This window comes from Chelonoidis abingdonii, chromosome 14 (assembly GCF_003597395.2).
Source record: "Chelonoidis abingdonii isolate Lonesome George chromosome 14, CheloAbing_2.0, whole genome shotgun sequence".
In the NCBI taxonomy this organism is placed as follows: domain Eukaryota; kingdom Metazoa; phylum Chordata; order Testudines; family Testudinidae; genus Chelonoidis; species Chelonoidis abingdonii.
The window spans coordinates 422,990-444,949 of NC_133782.1; the positions used below are offsets into that span (position 1 = coordinate 422,990).

At 55.2% G+C, this 21,960-nt stretch overlaps 1 protein-coding gene across 4 annotated transcripts in view; it reads left to right on the plus strand.

Annotated features, from left to right (window-relative positions):
• The window catches only part of CDH22 (cadherin 22), a 144,482-nt gene that overhangs the window by 22,523 nt on the left and 99,999 nt on the right, over positions 1-21,960 (plus strand). The window lies entirely within an intron of this gene.

The following is a 21,960-nucleotide window of genomic DNA, read 5'->3' on the forward strand; positions in this document are numbered from 1 at the left end:
GAGCTGGCAGCCTCTGCTTCCGTCCATTACCCTGAGCTGTCAAACTTGAGTCTTGCCCAGCACAGAATCACTTGTCATAAATCCAGGGATTCCAGCCGTGACTGGAGCCAAGGGGGAAAATAAATAAGGCAGTTTAGGGAAACATTTGAGTAAATCCTCAGTGCTGATGGCCAGCTGGAGGAGCACGTGGGCTCCCCGTGAGCCTGTGCAATGGGAGTGGGCTGAGCTGGGTGCCAACCCCCTGCTTCCCCATCTGAGGTTTCCCCAGTTCCGCCTCAGCTTTCCTCCACCCATGCTGGTCTCTGTTGCTCTCATGCACTGGGGAGGAGGCCCCAGGCCTTGCTTGAGGCAGGGTCTGCTGCTGGTTAGGATCATATTGAGACTGATATTTATCGCCAGGTCTCCTTGCCTCTGACTGTGTCTGTGGCACCTACTCTCCTAGCTGTCACCACCCCTGGAATTCCACCTCCCCCATCTGTTAGTGCCTGGCTGCTGTTGCCTGGTCTATTAATTATATTGATTACTTAAAAATTCCGAGTTAACACTCGGAGGTTTGATTGGTTCTCGTCCCAAGATCGGGGCAGTATTACTAGAATTCCTGTTTAACTGGGAACTCTGATGTACACGGTTGCAACACTCACACTTTTATTAACATTGTTAGCAAAGTTTCAAGCCCAGCCAGCAAGGCAGAGATAGCACAGAACGAGCTGAGCTGGCCCTTGCAAAGCAACCTGACGTGTTAGTTCTCCTCACCATCAGCACCATCCCCAGTGAGCGTTATCCTGGCATCCCAGGCACGTGGGTGGGATACAGCTGTTATAATATGTTCTAGTGACACTGCCAGGCCTCATACGTATTCAGGAGGGGCTCAGCCCCTTCCCTGTATTTGTAGTTCCTCACTGTACTAATGCTGGGGTGTTCTTCTCCCATAGGTTATTAATCTCTTTACCTCAAGTTCATTAGCATATATATCCATTAGCTTCCATCGCTCTCATGTGGTCGGACATCTGCCAATGTCTCTAACTAAAACTATCCCAGGCTGAGATAAACCTGCCCCTTGTGGGAACCTGTCAGCAGCTGGGTCCTTGCAGCATGTTACCTTGCGATGCCCTATGCTCTAGGGTTACTCTTGGTTACCTATGTATGCTAAGGCTTTTGCTTTGATTAGTTTAGCTAAGCTATTGTCTTGACGCCTGGAGGCCTGTGGGATCATTACTGCCTTACCTGTTCCCCTGTTACGACAGCTCACTGGGCAAGGGCTGGTGGTACCAGGTTGGGTGCTCACCTTCCGTTGCAGGCTCAGCCCCTGCAGTGTTTAGTTTCCATGAACCTGGCTGTCCCTGGGCTCCAAGAAGTGAATGTAATGACCCACGGCCATGGCCCAGACCCTGGAAAGTGCTGCTGCTGGAAACGAGGGCGTCTCTTCCTCGCCTCTGCCCTGCACCTTGCAGATTGTTTGCTCACTCTCTTTGGTCCTGTCTAGCAGCTGTATGGCCAGCCGCTCCCTGGCACTGCTGGCCTGGGAGGTCTGGGTGCGCTGGTGCAGGTATGCAGCTGAGATGAGTGGCGATGAGTGGCCACTGGAAGAGGCAGGGTCCCTAGAGTACTTGTCCCTGCTTCCTTGCTCCAGTGAGCAGGAGGCTCTGCCTCGCACTGGAGTGTGGGGGTGGAGCCTGCATCTGGCATTGTGTTTGCATGACCTCCTCACCTAGGAGGTCCATGTACCCTGGGAACTTAGAACGAAGCCAGGAGAGGGCAGAATGGTTATTTCCTCTGCAGGGCCCCATCCTGCACTCCTCACTCAGGCAGAACTCCCACTGATGCCTGTGGAACACAGAAATGGGCCCATAACCTCTGTCCCCCTGAACTACTCTGTTGGTCAGGGCCTGTTCATTGTGCACGAGTGTGTTCACTAGTGCAAATTTCTCCTGTGTTGGTCTGTTCATGTCCCTCAGTCCCAACCCATGGTCCTCCTGCCTTTCCGTTCTGGGCTCCTCACACAGTCCTGATCTGCAGCCCCACTGCTGTTGCCGTGCGAAGTCCCATCCCCCAGCTGTGCTGGTCCTGACCTGCTGGACCTGCAGCATCCCCCACTATATCTGTGCTGCCCTGGCACCCCTCCCCCAGCTCTGCTACTGCATATCAGTCCTGATCTGAGCCCCCATCCTGTTCCATTCCTACCCACCCCACAGCCCTGACCTGCAGCCCCTCTCCCAGCAGCTCTGGTCACAAGCGCCCGCTGAGCAGACCGGCAGTGGTGTTGAACTAAGTACAATTGTTCCGTAATGGAAGAAAACTTCAGCTGATTGGCTCAGACATGTAAACTCATCCTGTCATTTCCTAAGTGAGGCCTAGCACCTCACACACCACACTGCCTCCGCTCCTGTGGTAGCGCGTTGTCGGGTCTGGAATGCCGTGCACCAGAGCAGGGTCTGTGCGGGGAGGTTTCCCAGAGTGTGGGGAGAGGGCAGGATAGTGTTGCACTGGGCAGGTGGTTATTGTGCTTTACTGAGTGTTGGGTGTAAGGTGGGGGCAAGGACGTGCAATGGGGCAGCAGCAGGGCATCTGCCCTTTGTCCCTACTTCACGCTGGTAGTGCATTCTGCTGAGCCCCAGAATCCATTCACCCTTTTCCCTCTTTCTGGGTATCGTGCTGCTCCCTGTCTGTGTCAGGCCAGGGGCCTGGGTTGACTGAGGTGGGCAGCAGGCTTGGGGTTGGCAGGCTGTGAGAGGGGAGGTATCCCAGGCAGGGGCACTGCAAATCTCTGCTCTCCAAAGGCGCCTCAAGGCAAAAGACAGAGCCTGCCCAAGCCTGCCCGACATCAAATGGTAAGGCAGGTCCCGCTTGACAGCCGCAGGGGATGAAAAGGGGAGAGTGATGGGTGCAAAGGAAGGAGAGAGTGAGAGGACCAGCTGTGAGCAGAACTGAGGAGAAGGCAGGAGAGCGGGAAGAGCCCTTGAGGAGGCTGGCAGTGCAGGGATCATGTGGCACTGGTCGGGCTCCAGCAGGTTTTCCCATCTCGGGGTGTGACAGGCAGTGCCCTGGAAAGGGGCCCAGGCCTGGTTCCTGTGAGCGCCCAAGGAGTTAAGTGCAGCAAGGGAAGGGCTCTCCTTAGGGCCTGGCAGGAAGCCGGAGGGTCAGTCTCTTGCTGTGTTTCCTGGATGCTCTGATCATTCAGAGCTCTGTGATGGCCTCCAGCACATGCAGAAATCATTACACCAGAGAGGCTGCTGCTGACTGAATTCCTCCTGACACATGGTTTCAGCCCCTGTCAGGAACCTTCTCCTCCTTTGGCCAAGAACACCATCAGTTGCAGACTCGGGCTCCTGTACAAATGGAAGGCAGGATGGGGGAGACTTGCCCCCTCCTTCCCAAAAGGCAGAAGCAATGAAATTAACGTAGTTTACCTGATCAACATTTAAAAAGAGCGGTATTCTCAACTCTGGGTGTTAGACCAGGAGCCCCGTGCTTTGAAAATCACTAACAATTATGGAGGTGCCTGATCACAGGCTGATGTGAACAAGACGTATCAAAGGAGATAGTGTCTGTGCAAAATTGGAGATCAGAAGGAGAAAGAAACTCGGTTCCAGAACATGAAAGGAGGTGATTCCTGCAAATTAAAATCCTCAGAAGTGAAAAGTAAAGAGAAGTGTTTGGAGCAGCGTCGGAACGTGCCTCTGCTATATGGCTCCGGAGGCGGGGACGGGACAGCCAGGAGCCAGTGCTGACTGACAGCCTCTGTCCTGCTGACCCACGGCAGCCCCAAATTAATGAGTGTGAGCTGGCTTCCTCGTGGCTCCCCCTTCACCGTGGGGCCTCCATCAGCCTGGCCAGCCCCAAAGGGAAGCAAAGACTGTGGGGAAACCACTCTGGGTCCCAAGGCCAAAACTCTGAAATGTCAGGGCAGGTGCTTCCTCCTCGTCTGCAGCCACCCTGCACTGGAGAGCAGAACAGAGCCCTGCTGCAGCAGTGTTGGCCTTATGTCCCAGCTGACCCCAAGCTACCAGGACAGGGGAGAGCTCCCTGTGTGGCAGAGGCGGCCAGCACAGCTGCACAAAGTCCCCCACAGCAGCTGGGGCAGAGATCTGGAGAGTCCATCCAGACAGCCCCAGAGAACTTCTGCTGATGTCCTTAGGCCCCAGGCCATCCAGCACCCTGGCTTCCTTCTGAGAGCTGTACGTAGGGCTCAGGTGCTGGAGAGACAACCGTCCCGTGTGCTACACCACTGGCAACAGTGTTGGGTCCTGCTTCTGCCAAGCCAGTGAGACTGGAAAGCAGCTCCACCTGGGGCACTGCACTTGGGGGAGGATTGGGGGGATTATGGGGAAGCAGCTCTGCCCTGGGCACAGGGCCGGCTCTAGCCATTTCGCTGCCCCAAGCACGGCGGCACGCTGCGGGGTGTGCTCTGCCGGTCCTGCGGCTCTGGTGGACCCTCCTGCAGGCATGCCTGCGGATGCTCCACTGGAGCTGCAGGACAGCGGACCCTCCGCAGGCACGCCTGTGGGAGTTCCCACCGGAGCTGCCTGCCGCCCTCCCGGCGACCGGCAGAGCGCCCCCTGCGGCATGCCGCTCCAAGCATGCGCTTGGCGCGCTGGGGCCTGGAGCCGGCACTGTACAGGGAGCCGGATAACTGGAGTGTGGGGTGTCACGGAGTGTGGGGGAGTCAAGGCCCTGCACCCCCGGCTTCCTGCGACTCACCATAACTCTCAGCCAGCCAGTAAAACAGAAGGTTTATTTAGATGACAGGAACACAGTCCAAAACAGGTTTTGCCTATACAGACAACAGGACCGCCTTTAGTTAGGTCCGTCTGCGGGCCCCAGGGAGGCCACCACCCTATTAGTCGGGTGTCATGGAGTCCCCAGGCGATGCTCTGGAACAGCTCCCCACAAAGCCAGGCAGGACTTTGGGGAGCCTCCTCTCCCTTGGAGCAGACTTGTTCAGGGCAAGAAGCTCACATGTCTTCACCTCCTGTGTCTCTCCTCTGGAGCATTCAGCTCCTCTGCCCCTCGTGCGCTTCCCACAGCGAGCCCCACCCAGGCGTCCTGGGGAAGCCACAGGGTCCTGCACCCCCTCTTTGCAGTCAGACGTGACTCTAGCCAGCCAGTAAAACAGAGTTTATTTGATGACAGGATCAGGGTCTAAAACAGAGCTTGTAGATACTGTGACAAAGTGGGGTTTTTCTTGAGGTTTCTGACTTTACCAGGTTTGCATACACAGGGTGGGACTCAATGTACCTGTGTGTTACTGGTTAACGAAGTGAGGGAGAGAGTTTGTGTTACAGAGGACGGAGAGGGATTCGGGACCCCAGCCAGGACACAACCGTTCTGGCCAGTGGAGGACAATGGGCTGCAGAGAGAGGATTCGGTGACTGACCAGCGGTTTCAGCTAGAGGAGAGCTGCGAGAGAGGGGACTCAGCCTTCCTGTTACGACCCTGTTTACCTGGAGAGAAGACAATGGACTGATGGGCTTGAGACTGGAATCTCAGAGACCCAGGGGAAGCAGGGGCTCGGGCTGGCAAGGGGAAGCAGGCAGCAGCCACCTGGATGGCAGGGAACGGATGTGCTGTTATTGTGAGAGGCCAGGCCTGAGGCCCTGAGAGTTTCCTGTGCTGTGTTCAACTCTCAATAAACCCTCCTGTTTTATGCTGGCTGAGAGTCACTCTGGTCTAGAGAGCAGGGTTGCATCAGCCCCTTTGGGGGTGAAGAGGCCCAGGGGGTCCAGAGTGCATGGACTCCCGGAGGGGGCCCACGGCAGAGACAGACGTGCTAAGGCTCAGAGAGGTGCGGCTCCAGGAGGTGGAGGGGCCTGACCCCGAGAGAGAGTGGACCCCCGAGAAGGGCTGTCTCACTGAAAGGGGCACCCCCCACGAACCGCACAGGACCAAAAGTGGGCACGATCTGTGAGTCCGTAACAGATACAGCGAACCGGACCCCTCGGCCGGGTCCATTCTGGGGGTCAGTGAGCCAGACCCCCACATCTGCACTTCACTCCTCGTCCCCAGCCAGCTCCAGACCCACAACCCCCTCCAGCCCCTCCTCTCTGCTCAGCCCCTTTCCCGGGCCAGGAGGTCACCTGATCTCTTTGTCTCCAACACTTTCAGTTGGCACCTTTGCAGAGGAGGGGCCCAGGCCATCAGTTCCTAGGAGACAGTGTGTCAGGCATTCAGGTGCACTGGCCCTTTGCTCTGCCAGATACTCAAGAACTTCCATGGGGACACTGAGGCACCAACACAGTATTCAGAGAAAACATTAAGAACATTTCTAGTTCATCACATTGGATGCCCCTCATTATTTTCCAGCCAGTTCCAAACCTGAAAACTCCCTTTAGCTCCCTCCTTTCTGGCCTTTTCCCGGCTCCTCCCCCAGCCTTTGTGTCCTTTGTCCAGTTTCCAGGGCAGAGGTGTTACCTGGCCTCCAACCCTCCTCCTGGGTTCTCAGGTTACATGCTCAGGTATGCTCCCTTCCCCAAGGCAGGCCGTCCCAGCAAAACTCCCCTGCCACCTTCCCAGGCCAACGCTTCCCACTCAGCATTCACAGAACACAGCCAGAACATTCCCACTTCATCACCGGGGGCAACTCTGCCTGGGCATTGCATGGGAGGGCAGGTAACTGGAGTGTGTGTGGGAGTGCAGCTCAGCCCAGGCACTGCACAGGGGGCCAGGTAACCGGAGTGTGGGGGGCAGCTTTGCCCAGGCATTGCATGGGGGTGTCGTGTGTATGGTGTGTGTGTGTGGCGGGGTGCAGCTCAGCACTACCTGTGCTCTTCCTGGGTCCTCCTGCCGGCCAAGTCAGGATCGGCCAGCTGAGAAATCCTTACACTGTTGTGTGACCTGCAGAAAGCCTGGGCAGCTCCCTGCCACGTCCCCACCTGCAGCCCCGGCCTAGAGCGCCCCAGGGACGGGGCATGTTCCTGGTGCACAGAAAGCAGTTAAGCTAACATGGTCAGATGGGCTCCTGCAACCCTGGGAGCAGATCAAAGGACAGTATTTGCATAAAGGAAGAAGACTGATTGAGAGGGAAAGGCGTCTGTTTTCCTAGCATCTAAGGGAATTGCAAACAATGGAGATTTAAGCAAACTGTTTCTGAGGGGCTGAGGGCGGTTACACAAAGCCAGCTCTGCGCTCGGCCCAGGATCAGGCAGCAGGGATGTGACAGGCTGGGAGAGGGGCCAGCTGCCCAAGAGAATGTGTCAGACATACCCTGGGGTGGGGGAAGGGGAGTCTGGCGGCAGTAGGGGTTAAAGATCAGGGGAGAGGGAGTTTCTCCTGAATCAGAAGCACCCTGGAGCTCAGCCGCCAGAGCCAGGCTGTACACACTCAGGACCCAGGGCTCCCTCCAAGCATATAGGAAGTGTCTTGGCCAGTGCAGGGTGTTGGGACACTGCTGCCGCAGGTGGAAATTACCTTACAATCTCACCTAGCACCCGAAGACTGACCACAGGCACTGGGTAGCAGGGGCTTTCCAGAGGGAGCTGACTCTTTGCAAGCCCCCAGTTTCTCATCTAGCCATTTCACTGGGGTGCCTGAGACATGGGGAGCTGCGAGGACTCACCCACTAGGCCAAGGCCCTCTGGGTTCCCACCACGCCACACTGCTTGGGAGCTTAGAGTGCAGCTGTGTGGGGCAGTCAGAGACTTCTGCAGGGAGCTGGGTTAGAGCGGATGGGGCACAGAACTTACCCACTGGGCTCTGGCTGGCATTGTGCTCAGGGTCCTGCAAGTACCCAGGGGGATACAGGGCCTTCTCAGGGAAGATGCTGCATAGTTGGGTGAGTGCTGAGGCTGCTGCTACTAAGGGTGCGCTGAGCTCTCACAGCTCTGAACAGGACTACTTGCTGTCTGTGCTTGGAGCCTAAGTTCCCTCTAAGCTGCGAGGCTGGGTGGCCACCCAGCAGGCTATCAAGTGCCACGTACTTCAGGTGTCCCTGCCCCCACTTCTCCTGCCCTCTGCTTCGGAGCCCCTTGCCAGCTGCTCCCAGGACCTCCTGCTTGCGGTGTGTGTGTGCGCACTGATGCCAGGTGTCCCCCATCCCTGTACCCCATCTCCACAGAGTGGGAGAGGGGACACACATGACAGGGCTCAGGACGGAGGGAGCTTGCTGGCAGCTGTTGCTGTGTCTGAACACACAGGCTTCAGACTGCTGAGTGCCGATCTACTTAAAAGGGCAGCGTACTTAAGGGGGCAGCGCGTGTTACACTCTTTCACACTCTCTTTCTCTCACACACAGTGTGTCTGTCTCGCATACGCACACTCACTGTCTTTCACACTCACCTCCCAACACGTACTTGTATCGTTGTTCTTACTTGATACTTCTTTCAAAGTGTGGTGTTTTAGTTTTTTGACTGGTCTGTGCATTTCAAAATTTTGATTTCTCTCTTACACTTAAATTTAATTCTTTGAGTAGTGAGTTCTAAAATGCCCAACTTGCCCTGGCTGGAGTAATTATCCCTATAGTAACTTTTAAAAAATATATCTTTTATCTAGGTTTTTTGTTTCTACTGGTGGCGCACATCCGCACATTACCTCAATATGGTACACATAAGAAAATTCATTCTGCACATGGATGAAAAAAATTTGATGGAATGCTGCAGGCTGGCAGGCCCCAGTGTCTGCGCCTTGTTGGGGTGGGCAGCGGCTGCAATCATCACATCATGGGCAGAGGAGGGTAAGGCAGATGGCACGGTGCGGAGCGTTGTTACTTATAAAGCCACTTCTGCTGCTTTCCCTGCCATCTCAGGGACAAGGGATTGAGACTTGCACACCAGGGGTAAGCGTGAATGGATCCCATTCCTGACCAGTCTCCAGTGCCCTGGGGACCAGCCAGCAGACCCTGCAGCAGTCCCACTACCATGCTCTGCCTCTCACAGAGAAACCCTTTGCTGAGAGGCTCTTGAGAACAGGGGATGGAAGGGCCGTTCTGCAGTGACTCAAACCTCTCAGCAGCTCTAGCCCCAGCCTGCAAGCAAGGCCCTACTGCAGGTGCAGCTCTGCACTTTGGGCAGAGGCAAATCCCTGGTGAAGAGACCTGGGGTGTGCTGTGGGGAACCAACCAGGTGTCTGGGAACCATGGGAATTCCCTGATATTAGCAAATGATAAAATCAGCTCAGTTTTGGGCTCCCTTTCCAAGCTCCCCTAGGGCTGATTAACAGCTGCTTTATGCCCCCAGGCCAAAGACAAATCCCACAGAGCCAGAGTCCAAGGGCCCAATCCTGGCATCATCAGAGGCTGTGCACATGTGCGCGGCACCTTGCAGGATCAGCCCATGGCAAAGAGACCCTGGTGAAATAGGCATCTTGTGACTCAGGGACCATGTTTCCCTCCCCCATTTCGTTTCCCTCCTCATTTCCCTGGGTAGCAGCAAGTCTCATCAGGCCAGATTAGAGACGATTTGGCTGTGCAGACAAAGCTTGGGTCAGGCCCCGCCTTTAGCCCAAAGTCAGCTGGCTGCAGAAGTGATTATTGCCAAGAGAAATTGTTTAATCTCTCCACTGAAAGCGGAGAAAAGGGATTTGTTCGGGGTGCAATCAGTGTTTACAGGCCATCCAACAGGTGGCTCTGAATTTTTAATAGAAAGTGTTCAGAACATTGGAGGTTGTCTGGAAGCTCTTGAGCTGGGAGCAGCCAGGATCCAGGGCTCTGCACGCTGGAGCAGAGTGGACACAGACCCTAGTTCAGCGCTGGGATCTCTGGGCTGGGGACACACTGCAGACTCTGGAATCTTTTTCAGAGAGCGAGTGTCCTGAGTGCTCTCTGCTCCTGGGGCAGGGGCATGTTCATGGGGCTCCCATGCTGCTTTGGGGCAAACTTTCCCCTCTTCTGTGCCTGTCTGCATGTCCAGGACGCCCGGACCCCATGCCAGTCTGGAGGCTGTCCCCCACTCCCATGGACCTGTCCTGTAGAAGTCTTTCTCTAAGCACCCTCTGTAGGCTGCTCTGTTTTGTAGCATTTCATTGCGAGATCCATCTGCAGCTGGGTTAGTTCCTCCTGTGTGTGGCCGCAGGAGCGAGAGTTCTGAGTCTGCAGTGAAATTCCCTCTGGGCCGTGGTCTGCATTCTACCAAAACAGGCCATTCTTGGGGATGCAGGAGGCTTGTTTCTGCTCCGATAATCTTTCAGCACTGGGGTTTGTTTCCTTCCCTGACATGCTGCCCACTTGCTCCTGGGAGGCACTAGCCGCTTCACCTGTTAGAGCAAGAAGAGAGAACGCTGAAAATGTAAAAAATCTTGGTGGTGGCTGCTGCTGTGCCCAGGCCTGGGCCCTGCGAGTGCTACGTCTGTAGACAGCTCTGCCCAGTAAATTCTGCCATCAGGACACAGTCTCCCTCTCTGTCTTATGGAGTGAGAATAATCCATAGCTGTTCTTGGGCTGACCAAAGAACTTCACATGAAAAACCAAAATGCAGCTCTGCAAGCAGTTAAAGGGGCCAGACCCCGTCTGCACCAACCCTCTGCCCTGTGTGACCAGAGTGGAGAGCCAGAGGCCTCGGCTGCTATCTGGGGCCAGAATTGTAGCTTGTGAATGGATGCAGTGTGGGGAAAGACTCGGCGTAGCCATGAAGTTCCTGCCATGTCCGTTGTTCATGGGACCGTGGAGTTCAGCAGCAGGCCTTGAGACTAGCCAAGAGGGGTGGACCGTGACGGTCCCTGCCAGGGAAGGGGCACTTTGTCACCAGCGTAACAGAGATTTTCGTTCTGCCTTTCTCATTAGGTGCCAGGGCTGTTTGTGAGCTGTGATGAAGAAGATGCTCTCAGTGTGTCTCTGCCGGATTCTGTCTCTTTCTTCCATACACTGAGCACCTCACAGCTCTGTTGGGCCAGTGGCAGCCCTGCTCCTGGCCGAAGCTTCCTTCTGCTCCCTGAATCAGGACATTAGATTTCATCTCCCTTCTTCCCTGCCCAGCTGTGACTGTGGTGCTGCCACTCAGGATTGATGCACAGTGCCTGGAAGGGCAGCCGTCACAGCAGGCAGGGCCGGCAGCTGAGACCCTGCTGTAGGTCGGTCCCAGGAGTCTCCCGCTTGGGGCGGATGGTTCCTGGGGCTGCTATGGGAGGGCTTGGGTAGGTAGAAAAGGGGGGCCAATCAGGTAGCATGGGCCTTTTCCGCACAGAGCTGTGATGATTATGTCGCCAAAACTGCGAGATGAAATTCTGCAGCAAGGCAGGAGAGAGAGCAGGCGCTGGGCCCTCAGGGCGGGGAGTGGGAAAGGGGGCTGCATTGCTGAGTTGGGCAGGGAGCAGACGCTCATTACTCAGGGTGGGGGGGCTGTGTTGCTGAGATGGGCAGGGAGCAGGCGCTGGGTGCTCGGGGCAGGGGCTGTGTTGCTGAGATGGGCAGGGAGCAGGCGCTTGTTGCTTGTAGGGGGACTGTGTTGCTGAGATGGGCAGGGAGCAGGCGCTTGTTGCTTGGGGTGGGGGGGCTGTGATGCTGAGGTGGGCAGGGAGCAGGTGCTGGGTGCTTGGGACGGGGTCTGTATTGCTGAGATGGGCAGGGAGCAGGCACTGGGTGCTTGGGATGGGGGGCTGTGTTGCTGAGATGGGCAGGGAGCAGATGCTCATTGCTCGGGGTGAGGGGGCTGTGTTACTGAGATGTTCTGCCATTCTTGATCAGCTGGTGTTCTGAAGTCCGTGTTTTCATGCTGGGCATGCCCTATGCTGGGCTATGGAGTGTTTATATCAGCTGTAGCTATTTGGGCATCCAAAATCAGCAAGGGGCTGAAACTGACATGGCAGCCAGCATGCAGGTCTGCTCCCTCTTCTACCAGCCCAGCTGTCGTCTTGGCTAGAGCCAGATGCTCCTTTGTGGGGCTGGTCTGTGCCAGGCATCAGGCCAGCTGAGACATAGTGTGGGTGGCAATAAAAGGAAGAGGATGTGGAGCTGGGGGCTGACCCTCAAGGGACTCCGTAGTGTGGAGATCTGGGAGCAATGGACCGTGCTGCGCCCCTGGGATCAGCCTGACTGGAAGAACTAAACCAGCTGAATGTGGTTGCTCTGGCCACTGCCAGGTCTCTAATGGGTCAACAGCATGCCAGGGCCTGTGGGATCAGCTGCTGTCTGTCAGCATGAGCAGCACTGTCTGCACTCCGGCACTCCGATGGTAGGGGGTAGTCGTGCCTGAGGGGGCTCTGTGGCTAGCATGCTGAGAAATGCAAGATGGGAGGCTGGGTGCTGGTTTGCAAAGCAGGTGTCAGGTGATGGCTCTCTGAGTGCCGGGTGGTGTGAGAAAGCTCTGTTAGGTCTGTGCCAGGGGTACTCAGGAGCTCGATCCAGGTTGCCCACAGTAACCAAGAGCTTAGAGAGCTCACATGGTCCAAGCTGGGAGAAGGACATTATGTGCCGTGTGGCTCCATGTTCAGTGGCTGGTGCCCAAAGAGGCCAGCCCGGGGCGGGACCCTGCTGACAGAGCCACCTCTCCCCCTGCCCCCCTCCAGCATGGTTCCAGCTTGCTGGGACTCTGTCCCCAGCAGCTGGGGGTCAGCGGACTACTCCCTGCCCGGGTCCAGCATGCTCTGCCCCTGATCAGGGAGTGGGCCGCTGCTGCCTCCCAGCCAGGTTCTCAGGTAGGAAGCGGCTCCATCCTGATCCCTGACTGACTGCCAGGGAGAGTGGCCAAATGTGCTGGGCGTGGTGGTGGAGGAGGGCACATGGAGAGAAGGCCAATCTGCAGAGGCACTTGCCCCCTCATGTCCCCCCTACATGTCTGTCATGGAGTGTGGGGAAGTCCGGCCCTGCATCCCTCTTCCTGGGACCCCCAGTGACTTTCAGCCAGCCAGTAAAACAGAAGGTTTATTGGACAACAGGAATGCAGGTTACAGCAGAGCTTGTAGGCACAGTCAGGACCCCTCAGTCAAGTCCTTCTGGGGGTTCAGGGTGCTTGGATCCCAGCTTGGGATTCCCTGAATTCCAACCACCCAGCCCAAAACCGAAACTGAACTAACTCCCCTACAGCCGGCCCCTTCCTTTGTCCAGCTTCCCTGGCAAAAGGTGCTGACATCCCTCCCCCCTACCTGGCTCAGGTTACAGGCCTAGGTCCTGGTCCCTCACCTAAAGTCCTCCCTGGCTCTCTCACCCCCGCACAAACAGTCCCTACTGCATCACAATGTCACCTCTGAGTGGGACGCAGCAGCTACTACACTGGGAAAGGGGTGTGGGGAGGGGGACTCTGTGGCCTCTTGCATGGCGGGGCAGAGTCCTGCAGGGATTCCTTGTGCTGGAGCCTGTCCTCACCTGCGCAGGCATTCCTTCCCACCCTGCCATGGCAGGAGCAAGGCGCAACACTCCTGCTGTGATGGGAACTAGCCTGTGCCAGGAGCTGGGCTATCGCGAGTGCATCCTTTTGAGCTGGTCATAGTCAGGACAGGGCTGAGAGGGAAGGGCTCGGGGCCGTGGGCGTGGGGCACTCTGCATTCTGCATGGATCTGATGCATTCACCCTCGGCTGGCATCTGGACTGGTGTGTGCAGGTCCCTTTCCAGCCTGTCAGGTCCTTGTGGGTTCTGAGCGGGGCCTGTTAGTTTCCGTTGCCTGTTGACTTTCATTGTAGCTAAATGCCGCCAGAGCGAGTGGCATAGTCAGTGGCGTCAGGTCCAGAGTTGTCATAAACAGATAGCTAAGGGTTAATGTTTCTTTTACCTGTTAAGGGTTAACGAAGGGAACCAAACACCTGACCCGAGGAAGGGAACCAAACACCTGACCAGAGGACCAATCAGGAAACAAGATTTTTAAAAGCTCACGGAGGGAATTTTTGGGGTGTGTGTCTTTTGTCTGTCTCTCGGCTATGAGAGGGATCTTTCTATCTTCAAGCTTCTAATCTTCTGTTTCCTAGTTGTAAGTACAGGTATAAGAGAATATAGGTTCTTCTTTGAGTGATTGCTCATATCCATTCCAGTTAGGTGTACGCGCCGCGCATGCACGTTCGTCGGAATGAAGCCCTGAGTCTTACCCACAAAGAGAAACTAACACCCCCCTGCCCCTATGTCTGCGCGTGATACGTTCCTCTCGCGAGGCGTCCCCTCACGTGGGTTATCCTGGAAATTATGTGGCCTCTTAAACTCCTTGAATTACAAACCACACAGAGAGGGCCACACCATATCCAACCTCTCCGCGGGGCCCCCAACAAGGGGTCCGGAACGACTATAGTATCTCCCTCCTCGCTTCTTCCCCTGAGGCTGCAACAAGATTCACTACCTCCAGTAAATCTAACACAAAGAGAATTCGCCATTCCACTCTGGCGAACCTCCTTCCTTTTATGAGGGCATAAAGACCCAGAGAGAACCTCAACCAGCGATCTAATAACAAATGTGCTTTGAGAGAGGCTTTTGAAAATAAATATACACAACATAAAAAAGAAAAAAAAACAAAAGCATAACACATAGTCGGCGTGTATCAGGTTACAATACAGGGTCAATTGTTAAAAGAAAAATGAATAAACAACCTTATAAGGCAAAGAAACACATTTACAACTCAGGCTAACACAACATCCCATGTTAAATACCATGAAAACAATATAAGCACGAGAAAACACGGTTACTCCTCCACCATTTTGGTGCACATAGTGTGTTCTTCGCAGATGTGTTTGCTCATATCCATATCGCAAGTTTAGTGTACGCACCGCGCGTGCACATGCATCAAAGGAGAGACTTTTAGCGCGCTAAGCCAAGAACCAAGCGGGGGCCGACCATTGGGGGTCTCCAGCCCCGTAGGAGAGGGAGGTGAAAGCAGCTCGGGCATAGTGGGCTTTCAATATGAGTTAGCCCTGGGCCAGTGCCGGCGCCACTTCGCTCGCGCCTCGAGGGTCCTTTCTTCCGAGCGCGAGCAAGTCCCGCAACAGTGGGTCCTGGAGGAAGAGCCGCGCAGGCCTAATGGCAATTGGAGTGTGAGCAGCGACGACAATGCTCGAGACACAGTACAAAGGTGAGGTGAGAGGCCGATAATCTTCTCTATCTCCTCTTCGAACCCCCTATGTGGAACTTGCTCATATCCATTCCAGTTACGGAATTGAATTCCCAGCTTACTGTAGGCGGTGGGGTCGGAGTGAAAAATGGGCAGATGTAAAACTGCGGAGGAGCCATAAGGCTGTGGGCAGTATCTTTCTTGACTGTGAGAAGTGGCAGCGCAGGAGCATAATCGAACAAGGGTATGGACGAGGAATCATGAGCTGCGCAATAGATCTCGTGGGTAGGATACATGAAGTTACAAGGAAGGCGCAGATGAAAGCCTGAGGCCTGGTACGAACTCATGGTGATGTGGCTTGGGGAAATGTGAGCCAAATGCATAACAAGTGCGGTGGCACGTCATCACCCAAATGAGATCCTCATGAGAGGAACAACAAGGTAGGGCTTTCCTTCAGACGTACCTGCGACCAAAGAGTTGGGGCGGTGTTACAAAATGGTTTTGTCGCGCTCAACATAAGCGAGTGCTCTACAGATGTCGCAGTGGAGTGCAATTGGTGTCCCCGTCAAACTTGTGTGGTAACACGAAAGGCCGAAACACTTAGGGAGGAAAGCCAGGTGTAGACGTACTGCCCCCTTGTCTTTGAAACTAAAGTATGGTGGAACCACCAAAAGAGTCCTGAGCTCGAAGAACTTGTCTGGCCGATGTCAATGGCTACAAGGAAAGTCTGTCTTCCAAGACAGGTAATAGCAGTGAGGCAAGGTTTCTAATGGGCTCAATGGAGGAGACATAAGTCTGGTTAAACCCAGTTGACGGTCCCAGGTTGGGCTGGGCAAGCGTACCTAAGAGTGTATGCGCTCCAGCCCTTGAGGAACCCCGAAACCAAGAGTGTGAGAACACAGAACGAGCGCACCCCACCTTAGCCTGGAGGAAGGTATCACATTGCCAAGCAGATGGGCGATGCTCAAGTTTGTCACCTGTCCCTGGGGGTGACGAACACCGCTAATGCAGAGCCTGGCCACTTTGTGGCAGGCGGGAGGGGTAGTGTAACCAAATAGAGGGGATCGAGAACCGGGACCCACGAGGGTAAGATTTAAGCGTTTCCGGCACCTGTAGGTCCAGCAACTAATAGAGACGCTGCTTTCTATCCTGTGCAGAAAAGCTATCGACTTTACGGCTAGGACGCAGACTGAGAGGCATCCTGCGTGCACGGCCTCTGATAAGATACTTCACGGGAATAGGAGGCCACACCGTGAGGTGAACGCCAAACCTCCGCAGTGGTCCACGGGGCAGAGTCCTCTGCAGGGCCTCCCGAGAGTACGAAGGGGTACCCCTGGTGGGCAGTGGTCAGGGTAACTAAGGGGCAGGGCTATTATGAGGCGAGGGCTGAGGGCACAAACGTCAGGCTATTAGTGCTGGCGCGCCCATTGAGGACCACACGCTGGAGTGATTCATGATGATGGCGCGGGCCAGATATACCATGGTCATCTCTTTTGTTTAGGCGACCCGTTTTGAGCAAGAGACCCAATCTGAGCACCATGGCGGAATCGTCGCAGCGAAAGCCGCATAAAGTGTTGGCCCTTCCACACGCACCATGCTAGGACAGACGTCCTTGCGTATGCCATTATGGGGATGACCTGTGTAAGGAATCCCTGAGTGATCAGAAATAAGAGTCGGCCCGGGGAGAGACCTTAGAAGGGAAGGCTAAAGGACGCGCGAGAATTCCCGTCTGGCGCAGGCCTACGGGGGGAAGGTGGATGTTTTGGGCATTAATGATATTGGTGGCTACTGAGAACCTTGAGGGGCCTGTTTTCACGGGGCCAGGTGGGGCTCAAGGACATGTTGTGGCAGACACCTTTAAAGCTGTTCTCAGGTTGGACAATCACTATCCACTTCACTATTTGGAGGATAGCTAGGATTTGTTGGGGTATTGGTCCTGCTTTGAGGGCAGGGGGTTGGACTGGATGACGCTTCTGAGGTCCTTCCAACGCCTGATATTCCTATGATTCTAATGATGCTCTGACGAGGTGGGCTGTTGGCTCAGTCTCGCTGCAGTGGGCAGTAGCCTGAGGCTTTCAGCTGAAAGTTAAAAAGCACTCTCCCTGTTCTTACAATGATGACTGGAATGGAAGTCAGGTCCCCATGGGGACTTACCTAAGATGCAGCAGCTGTGGCTCTGAAATATCGACTTAGCAAATAAACAGGATGGGGTTGTGACACCCGCCGAGAGCTGCTGGCAAAGGACCGCGGATCATTTATGCACTCGGTGAGCGTCAGGATTGGTTTGTACAAATAGTTAGAGGTCGCTTGATCCTCCGCGGCAGGAAATCCGCTGGCTCTAACACAAAGACAGGGGCGGAAAGTACAGCGTGTGTTTAGCACTGCATTAGGGGCCGCCGGCAGAGGAGTTCTGGCACTAAAGAACAGAGGATGAATGATGAGAAGTCGCTGGGTCGTTTATCCCCTTGGTCTCGCAAGCTCTGGCTCAATTGGTGGGAAAGTCTCTTACTGTTGCCGTTTATAGAGAGAGGCAAGTGATGTGGACGCAAGGTGCACACAGCAATGGTGGGGCAGGCTTGGAAGGCAAACGCCAGGTGTCCTAGCCCCATACTTTGGGCCACGCTCCTCCGCAGTCAGGCACAGTACAGGGTGTTTGGCTTTACATAGTCTTGGGAGCTGGAGGGGGGAAAGAGGCGGTTGGTTCTAATAGTTCTTTTGTATGAATTCCCGCGCAGCATGCCCCACTCGCAGGGCGGCCTCATCCGCACCGCGCAACTGTTTGCTCGAGCGGCTTTCTTTGATTTGGCTCAAATTCCCGGTGGAATCCGTGTTCTGGCCCCGGAGCCAGCGCAAGCACCCTGACTGCCTCATCGTCCTCTTCGAGATGAGCCAAACCGGGGGGGCGAGTTGGGCATGAGGCAAGCAGGATGATCATAGTGAGAACTGGCCTTCCCCAGCGGCACGGCCAGGCCGCGGGCAGGAGAGGCTTCAGGGCCTGCAGGAAGCAGCAGGGGCGAGGATGTTAAGGCAGGGCTCCTGGGAAATGATTCTCGCTCCCTCTTCGCCCCCAAAACGTTTTGATTCAAATAAAAAAATGGGTTTAATTAAAAAAAATCAATTTTTTGGCGTATTTTTGGTTCAAAAAACGCCCAAAACCCCACAAATTTTCAGTTATTTGGAATTTTTGTTGTTTTTTCAAACAAAAAACATCAAATTTTGGGAGCAAATGGCCATTTTTCACAAAAATTCTGGTTTGGAAAAGCCATTTTCCATCTAGAAAAAAGTGTTTCATGGAAAAGTTTCACCGAGCGGCGCATCTCGTAGCGTAGACGGGGCAGCTGGCTAGACTTCGCTTCTCTGCAGAACCCCATCCCAGCCCTCCAACAGACCAGGGGCCCATCGAATGTGGTGTCCTGCTTCCTCCAGGCAGCTGGCAGCAGCCCAATAGAAATGGAGAAAAGCCGCTCCATGGCCAGCTGTTCTGGGCTGCACACAGTGATGGGAAAATGATCTTTCTAGCATTTTAAATGATGCCTGGACCAGAAGGTGCTGGTCATTGTAATTAAAGCAACGATAATTGCTAGCAAAATCCATGCCCATGTTGGTCATGTGGTCATTTATCTATACCCATCTGAGCTCGGCGGGTTTTTACCGCATGTCTCCCGGTCTGTAGGAAGGGATAAGGTCAAGATGTGGCAACAAGTCTGCCTGCCCCGAAGAATGCTCGCCTGCAATGGACGCTCAGCCCTGCGGAGCCTTAGCGTGGGGGTCACCCAGAGGCTATCTCCTGGAGTCTTTGACAGGTTTTCTGGCCCTCTTTTTTCATTCAGATGAGGGTCAATGAATTGGCCGTGCTTGACGCGCACCCCCTAAGCATACGGGCGATGGCACCTCTGGTGGTGTGTTCTTGCGCCAGGGCAGAGAGGATGAGGAGCCAGTAGGAAGCCAGTGATCTGAGGCGCAGCCTTTTTCGGTCTGTCAGCCCTGGCAGGTCACGCTGCAAGAGTCCTGGGGGAGCGACCACCCCGTTTCCTGCCCGCCCAAAACTCGTCTGTACGCCGTAACCCTGGTGTTGTACTCTCTTCCTAGGTCTATATCTCATGTGACGATCCCAGGGTGGGAGATTGAGATATAGACGCTAGATAGAGAGTAGAGAGCGAGTGTGTGTAGGGGCGGGGGGGGCAGGAAGGGGTGTGTGTCGGGCTCCCCAGACTCTGGGCAGTGGGGTGCCTGCCAGGGGTGTCCTGGCAAAAGCCAACTGAAAGGCAGGAGCACCGTTTTAAATGAGTGCGTCTTTGCGGCATCCGTGGCAAGAAACGGGGGGCAAGACCACAGCCGGTTATTTTCAGTCTTGCCCAAGTTCCTGCCTTCCCAACAATTTTTAAGGGGCCAGCACCGAGGCTGATCTACGTCAATGCATGCCTGTAGTAGAGGAAGTAACGGTGGTGAGGACGGGCAACACAGGGCAAAGACCAGGCTCTTAATTTCCTCTGTTGGGTCGTGCGGCGTCTAGCGCAGCGGAAAAGGTGCGCGACTGCAGCTCTAGGCACTGGTTCTCTCCTTAATCCAGAGCAGGCTGTCCCCTCGCGTCGCCTCGGCAAGCCTCCCCTAGACGCCAGAGGAACCAAAGCTGGGCAAGTAAGAAGGGAGGTCAGTGGTCAGGCCCATTGATGCTTGACCTCCGGGTGCATGGCGATTGGCCGGGGATGGGAGGCAGCCCTTGGGAGAAGCCCGCCAACCCCTCATTGCAGCAGGCAAGGGCTGCCCAATTGCCATGAGTTAACAGGGCACTGTGGGTTTTGATGGGCCTGGAAGGAAGGTCACCTGTCTGGCCATTTACCAAGGCCCCTAGCAGGCACCTGACCCCCTGTGACGTTCCAGGCTGTGAGTTTACAATATCAGCAGGCAGGGGCGCTGGTTATTGGCAGCCGGGCAACTCCCAAGGCTCTGGCTGGGGAACGCGTGACCCCTGATAAATGTGGGAACCTCTGTTCCTGCCAGCTGTGATCTAACCGCTACTATCGGCTAACCCGCCCAAGAGAGGGAGGAAGCAGAGGGGGAGGGGCTAGGAAGGCGCGTTGCACCATTAACTGCATTGAACTTCGTTACGGGTCATGGTGCCGGCTTGTCCGCCCCTGCGTAGCCCGTTCAGGCAGTACGGCCCATGCAGCAGCATCCAGAGCTCCCTGGGGCACTGCCCATGAAGGCGTATCCGATTCTAGCAGAAGGGACGGCTGAGAACTATATGATGCTCAGGCTTCCGACCCAGGGCGGTCATTCAGAGCATGGCGCTGAGAGCCACGCCCGGCGCCGGGCGGGGCCCAGCGTGAACACGGATGCAAAAGGAGACTGCATGGGAGTACGATGGCAGGTTGTAGTATCATCTGGCAATCAGGGCACCAGCCTGGCCTAGGCTTTCTGGAATTGCCAAACTCTGCCACGGGCATGCGTGGCTCTGAGTCAACTGTCAGATTTGTAAACCTCTATCGGTGGAGCTGCTGTTTTGCATGACCAATCTCTTTCAAGGCCTGTCCTGTGTAACTGTGCCAGAGAAGCCATGGAAAATTTTCTTTTCCGTCCGCTCCTCTTGACTGCCATTGACACTCCATTCCTTCGCCTTCAGTGGCCCACCATCCCAATCCCCTATCCTATGCTAGCCACCATGGTGGTGGGCATCTGGAGAGCAAATCGCTATTACAGGCATATGGTTTAAGCCGCCACTGCCCTCACACCATACCAACAGACGGTCCTCGGCAGTCTACCACATGTGGCAGTGCCTGGATGACAAGCAGGCGTTCTGCGCACTTTTGGGGGCCGGTGCAAGGGCCACCCTCGCCTTATGATGATTTCTGGAAACATGGGCGGAGTGAGCACCTGTAGGATCTTTCGACAGGAGAAGTGCTGAGCACTCACCCTAGCTGATAAAAACACCGGCTGAGGAACGAAAAGCGCGCGAGTTTTTCACCGAGGGTACGTGACTACTAAGATCTGGGTACGTTGAACTATGCACTAACCCTTACTATTGGGCTTGCGCTGATGTCGAGAATATTCAGATGATGTTTAAAGGCACACGAAGTGGAAGTGCTTCCTAGGGGTGAACGAAAGCGGTCAGCAGGGAGCTTTTAACCCTCTGCAGTACAGACGGGGTTTCCCAGCAGGCTACGGAATGCGGAGGAGCATGAATTCTCGCTCAGTGCTCCGCGGAGAACAAGGGCAGTCAGGCTGGCACAGAGAGGATCGGTGTGTGCTTGGCTTCCCAGCTATACCGACGCGGGGCATGGCACTAGGCACTCTGGCTCCGAGCTAGACAGTACCATTCAGGCGTGACGTGCCAACGGAGGCAGTGACCATCTCTTTCTTAGCACCTAGCGCAAAAAGCACCGCGAGTAATGTAGGCAGCTCCACCCGGGTAATTTCAAGGCGGGGCAATCGTTGGATTTTCCAGGCAGGATCAGCTAGAGGGAGTGTAACCAGCGGCGTCCCAAAATTGAAGTTCCCCAGGGGCACGAAACTGCTAGCTGCCAAGAGGGCGCTTGTTTGAAGAGTTGCTTAGAACAGAAGACAGACAAGAAGAGGAGGCAGAAACGCCTATCTCAGAAGGCCTACATACTTATGCCAGAAGGATTTCTCACTAGGCCAGCAGGCACCTTTGGCGTAATTGACCTACCACCAAACCACTGACTTTACCTTCGCCGCCCTCTTTTCCAGCCCACCTTCAGATTTGTTCGTGCTTACAGATTCGAGCGTGCTGGATCGGAAAACATGCTTGTCATCGGCCTTTCTGCCCGTCATGGACGCCTTGTAGCGGGCGGCCTTGGGGGACAGACTGGCGCTATGTTATAATTCGCAGTGTGAACATCCTGTACCACGATACATTAATGCATATATGGTCCTGGTAAATAGTGGGCCTTTTTGTAAGGCTGTCCGCCTGTGAGTGGAGACCAGGACCTTGTGGGATTTAGGGGTGGGAGGGAGCGGGTGGGCTGAGTCGGGCAGTGAAAATGTGCTGAGATGTTCAGGCAGGTTGGCTGTGAATATGAGCCTTTTCCAAAGGGGCCAGTGAGTCTTTTA